The sequence below is a fragment of the Peromyscus californicus genome, unplaced genomic scaffold, assembly GCF_007827085.1.
Source record: "Peromyscus californicus insignis strain IS unplaced genomic scaffold, ASM782708v3 Scaffold_8__1_contigs__length_139910024, whole genome shotgun sequence".
In the NCBI taxonomy this organism is placed as follows: domain Eukaryota; kingdom Metazoa; phylum Chordata; class Mammalia; order Rodentia; family Cricetidae; genus Peromyscus; species Peromyscus californicus.
This window is the reverse complement of record NW_026294606.1, coordinates 128,802,229-128,808,368: the sequence shown is the minus strand read 5'-3', so window position 1 is coordinate 128,808,368 and position 6,140 is coordinate 128,802,229. Positions and strand designations below refer to the sequence as shown.

The following is a 6,140-nucleotide window of genomic DNA, read 5'->3' as shown; positions in this document are numbered from 1 at the left end:
AGGGGGGGGGTTGGTGGGAGAGCAGGGAAAGGTAACTGTCTGGTCTCTGGGACTCCGATGGGTAGGGCCTAGGGGCTAGAGACCTGATCTGTAGGTCTGGAGATGGGAGCTTACCTGTTCTCAGTTGGTGAAGTGCATACATACGATTCTGGTGATCTGGTTGGGTGGCTGGGCGGCGCCTTCTTTTGTGTGCTCATTCATCAACTCCCCAGCTGATCTTGTTTCCTCAGACTTCAAACTGTAGGATTCTGAATCCTCTCCCAGATGGATTTCAGCTGAGCAGGGTAGTCTCACCAACACCTCCAAGTTGTTGGGTTTCGCAGGATCAGCAGCTGGGCCCTGGGTTGGCCTCAGACAGTGTTCAGATCTGTTCTGGTCTCATCCCACAAAGCCGGCTCCTTCCTCAGGTGTTGGGATTAAAGGTGTCCCTGTTCCAAGCTCTTGATTAAGAGCTTGTTTTCACTAACTCTTCTTGCTTGTGTTTTTAAGAGCACGTTCTGGTGTTCGCTTCAGCAGCACATATACTACAACTGGAATGATACAGAGAAAATTAGCATGGCCCTGCACAAGGATAACACACAAATTCATGAAGCGTTCCATATTAAAATAAAAAAGAATGCTTCTGGTCCTGCCGGAGTTGTCTAATTGCTGCTTGTTTTATAGTGGAATGTTGGTGAGTGTGCCCAGTTTTACGGTTTAGTGACAATAGCTGGGTTTTGGTGGTTCGGGCTGCCTGGTCACTTACTGTCCCCAGGTGTGACGTCTCACTTCTATCAGGACCCAGCAGTGAGCTAAGAGCAGCTTTTCAAATGAGGAATAGCGACAGTGTGGGCTTCTTCCACAGCCAACAGTGCTTTCTCTGCAGTTTGGTGGTCTCCAAGCGACACCTTTGCTGCTTATGCACATCCAGTGATGTTGGACAGGCTGGCCCAGACACGCAGTTTGTCCTCGTCCAGGGATTCACTTCAAGCAGGAGTATTATGGGTTGTCATAGCTTGGTGCAATGGACCCAAATGTGGTCTATGTTCTCATCAGAACCCAAGGAGGCTTGTCACATGCTGTATTTCTCTGTGGAGTATTGTGGGAGATGCTACTACCTGCTCTCCATAGAAAGGATTTCCAGGGCTAGAGAGATGGCTCAGAGGTTAAGAGCACCAACTGCTCTTCCAGGGGTCCTGAGTTCAATTCCTAGCAACCACATGGTGGCTCACAACCATCTGTAATGAGATCTGGCGCCCTCCTCTGTGTACATAATAAATAAAAAAAAAAATCTTGGGGCTGGAGAGATGGCTCAGAGGTTAAGAACACTGACTGTTCTTCCAGAGGTCCTGAGTTCAATTCCCAGCACCCATATGGTGGCTCACAACCATCTGTAAAGAGATCTGGCTCCCTCTTCTGGCCTGCAGGGATACATGCAAACAGAACACTGTATACATAATAAATAAATAAATCTTTAAAAAAAAAAAAAAAATCTTTAAAAAAAAAAAAAAAGAAAGAAAAGAAAGGATTTCCCACTGTGCCTCAGGCCCCTGGACTCCTTGAAACATCAAAGAGGTAGGGCCCTAAACTTTCATAGGATTTATTTCCTATCCTTTTTAATTTTATTATTATTATTCTAATTTTGTTTGTGTGTGCAAACGAGGGCAGTTGCTCACAGAGTCCAGAAGTGAGAGTTGGATTCTCCATAGCTGGAATTACAGGCAGTTGTGAGCTACCTGACATCAGTGCTGGAAGCTGAAATTCATCCTCTGCAAAAATATGCACTCTTTTTTTTTAATTTATGTGCACTGGTGTCTTGTCTGCATGTATGTCTGTGTGAGGGTGTCGGGTCGCCTGGAACTGGAGCTACAGACAGTTGTGTGAGCTGCCATGTGGGTGCTGGGAATTGAACCTGGGACCTCTGGAAGAACGGTCAGTGCTTTTAACCACTGAGCCATCTCTCCAGCATTCACTCTTAGCCATTGAGTCATCTGCCAGGCCCGTCAGTCTTTTACTGGCCAAACAGGATGTTCCAAGCAGATACAGACATTACTACCCTACCTGTTTGCTGTCCAAACTAAACTGCTCAAGGTGTGATTCATAGGCACTGCTTATATTAGCAGTAACAGTGAAAGTGGGCATTCTACTCCTTCCCCAAGCTACTCTCAGCAAGGATGCATGGTGGGTTTTGTGGCCTTTGGGCTGGCCGATGTCAAACCCATGCATCTTCCTGTGCTGGTGGTCTAGGCTGCTGGTGCATTTGGAATCAAGAGTTCTACCTTTATGGTCTCTATCAATGAGGAGAAGCTCTGAGTCTCTACCAGGAATCTTCAACCCAGCGAGAATTCCAGCCACTCAGGCTTGCTGTATGCCCACCTTTAGGATTAGCAGTTTACAGTCACATGGTGCACTTCCTTATGGGACTTGTCTTGGTGTGGCCATCTTTTCCAGTCTCACACTTTATCTGCCTGGGTGGAGTGAGAGCCCTGAAGAGTACAGAGAGGCATCTGCAGAGGACTCTAAGAAGAAAGCATATCTCCTCAGACTGCTTCCTTCTCCATAGTTCCTGGATTTGCTTGTTTGTACCCATGTTGGCTTACCTCATAGCCACCACCAAACAGAGGGAAGGAGCCCTTCCCCACAGCCTCTTATGGGTTATGTTGCTTATGATTTACTAGCATAATATGTCATGTGGAAGGAGGGTTCCCCCCACCCCGGAGCTGAGGACCGAACCCAGGGCCTTGAGCTTGCTAGGCAAGCTCTCTACCACTGAGCTAAACCCCCAACCCTGTTTTTTTTTTAAGATTTATTTATTATGTACACAGTAATCTGCCTGCATGTATGCCTGCACACCAGCAGAGGGCATCATATCTCATTATAGATGGTTGTAAGCCATCATGAGGGTTCTGGGATTGAATTCAGGACCTCTGGAAGAGCACCCAGTGCTCTTAACCTCTGAGCCATCTCTCTATCCCTCTGGAATGAGTTTTAAAGGCCACAGGACATGGTTATTCCTTTCATAATAACCCTCCCTCCACAAGCAGGAAATCAGACTGATATACTACTGGTTAGCTGCAGGTGCATTTATGTATACACACATGTGTGTCTGAAGTGTGTGCACATGTGTATGTGTGCAGGGCTCCTAAGCAGTATATCTGGCCTTCACCTGTCTGTACATGTGCTTCGTTCTTAGCTACTACAAGGCAGATCTCAAGCTATTCCTTCTCCTATGAAAGGTGGATACTCATTGGGCCAGCCATCGATTGTACTTCATAGCCAATGAGATGTTACCATTCTTTCTCTGTACCACATGAGTTGCTATATTCTTCCATCTAGGGAGAAGAAAGAAAACTCTACTCATCCCCTTCCCTTTAACTGTGTCCCTCCTCTTATCCTGTATGCTATAAAAGAGTTGTCTTTAGACACTTCTCTTCTTGGCTGTGAGCCTAGCCTTTAATGGCTGAGCCATCTCTCCAGCCCCAGACACTTTCCAGTGAATGCACAAGGCACAAAGCCTGGATAATGATGCATTACATATACAGATGAGTGCTGACAGAGGGGTGGAAGTGGAAGACTGTTTCCAAGTGACATCATTTTGAATGTCACTAGGTGTGTTAGACTGAACAATGAATCTCCAAAGATTTCTGCACATGTGACTATGTTATCTTTCAGGACAAAAAGGATTTTGCAGGTTGACTAGGAACCTCAAGATATGAAGCCAGGACATGGTTCCCAGGATAAAGACACTTGCCACCAAGCTTCAGTCTGATCCTTGGGACCCACATAGCAGAAGGAGAGACCCAATCCCCCCCCCCAAGTTGTCCTCTGGCTTCCACCAATGCACTGTGGTACATGGACATAATACACACAAATAAAACAAACAAACAAACAAATAAATAAATAAATAAAATGCCAGATGTGGTGGCACACACTTTTAATCTCAGCACTCGGGAGGCGGAGGCAGGCAGATCTCCATGAGCTCAAGGGCAGTCTGGTCTATGTGGTGAGTGAGTTCCAGTATATCTAGGACCCACATAATGAGAACCTGTCTCAAAAATAAAAACAAAAAAGTATAAGATGGAGGAATAAGTATCTCCTGTTGCTGGCTTCAAAGTTGGAGGAGACAGATCAATAGCAAGTGTTATGCCCACATCTTGAGCCCCCCAGAGACCACCAGGAGTCTGAGTTCATATACAAAAGCAAAGAGCCTTTATTGCAAGCTTGAGCTTGGGCTCTCTGTTTGTTCCAACACAGCGGCTGGATCAGGGAAAGCCCTGAGCTCAGTTATGGCAGGGTTTTTAAAGAGTAAAGGATTGTGGGGGTAGGGGAATTCCAGATTCAGATGGGGTTTGAACTCCTGACTGGGTAGGAGTGGGGCACCAAAGTCTTGTCAAATAAGAATTGATACTGGCATTGCTGCAAGGAAATTAACAACTTATATATAAGTGATGTAAGGTATCCTTAATGTTCTGGAGCATCTAGTACTTGTTTATCTCAATTCTGATTGGTCCCCTGTGGGGTACAGTTTGTGGCTTTTCCTGGTTATTGTAATGGTGAGGCCTAGTCCCAATATTGTTAGTCTGCAGCCTATCATGGCTGCACTCATGTTAAGTTAGACCTCTTCACAAGGAGTGTGTACATTCTCTGAAAACTTTGAACTGTCGGCAGCTGTTGTCCAGAAAGGAAGGAACAGGGTTCTAACAATGACTCCAGTGAACAAGAAGAGGAATTCTCCCCTAGAGCATCCAGAAAATAACACAGTGCTGTCAACCTCTTGTTTTCAGCCCTCTGAGGCCCATTGCCCCAGATTTCTGACTTCTGCAACAAGGAAATAAAATGAACAAACATTTAAGCCACTAAGTCAGTGGTTTTTATTATGACAGCAGAAAAATTACAAGCAAGCAAGATACCGTGTCCCTCAAGTCTTTCTTCCTGGGGACAACTCTGAGAATGTGAGAGCACTGAAAGCTCTGACTGATTTTTATCCTGATCTAGAGATGGTTCCAGGAAATGACCAAGTTGGAAAGGAAAACACAAGCCAGTGTTCCCCTCTTTTCCTCTTTTTCCAGGAGAGGAACATGGGAAGTACACAGCAGAACATATACTGTACAAGATATTAGTTGTTTCTCCATGACTGCAGCAAAATCCTGATGCAGAAAGACTTACCATGGAGAAAGATTTTGGCTCACAGTTTCTGGGGTTCCATGGCTGCTGGACTCCATGAACTCGGGAAGAACATCAAGAAGCAGAGACACAAACTGGGAAGAAGGGTAACTTTCAAGGCATGTCCCCAAGCACCCTACTTCTGCCAGCCAGGTTCCACTTCCAAAAGTTCCACAGCTTCCCACAGTAGCACTGCCAATAAGGGGAGCGTTTATTCACTCACATTTCCTATAGAAAGAAGAACAAGTAGACTCAAAGAGAAAGCCTGTCTCAAAAACCAAGAAGAAGGAAGAGGAAGAGGAGGAGGAGGAAGAGGAAGAGGAGGAGGAGGAGGAGGAGGAGGAGGAGGAGGAGGAGTCAACTCCAACCCTTATCTACAGAGGGAAGATGTTCCATAAACAGGTATTGTTTGCACTAGCTAAGCCTGGTGGACTCCATTCACAGCACGGAACACAGAGAGCACTCACTTCCAAATGCAGGACACATGTGCACACACTCATGTCATGTAAATGAGACCATTCAGGATGTATGCTTATGTGTTTAGGGCACTCAACAGCCCAACATATGTGAGAAAAGTAAAGGCAAAACTTCCACCTCCAAAGAGCATTCTCCTCATAGTTGAAAACAAAACTCACTCTTCACATTAGCACAAAACCCTCCCTGTAATCTTTTGTGAGAGCCAAAGTCACATTTCGGTTTTTGTTTTGTTTGTTTTCTTGCTTGGTTGGTTTTTGAGACAGTGTTTCTTTGTGTAGTTTTTTTGGTGCCTGTCCTGGATCTCACTCTGTAGACCAGGCTGCCCTTGAACTCACAGAGATCTGCCTGGCTCTGCCTCCTGAGTGCTGGGATTAAATTCCCCTAAACAAGTTTGGTTGACCTAACTGCACTGGATGTGCTTGATCATGTGGGCAAGAGGCATGCAGACAGGAAGTGCATCAGGATGTATGCTTGCCCTGATTGGACATAGGCAAGAGGTACACAGGGAGGAAGTAGTATGT

The 6,140-nt window shown here is 45.7% G+C and overlaps 1 non-coding gene across 1 annotated transcript; it reads left to right on the top strand.

Moving 5' to 3' along the window:
• The first annotated feature begins 500 nt into the window (after window positions 1-500).
• LOC128104805 (U6 spliceosomal RNA) lies at window positions 501-606 on the top strand. Its single transcript, XR_008216108.1, has one exon. It is a non-coding gene; the product is annotated as a U6 spliceosomal RNA (small nuclear RNA).
• Window positions 607-6,140: the final 5,534 nt, after the last annotated feature.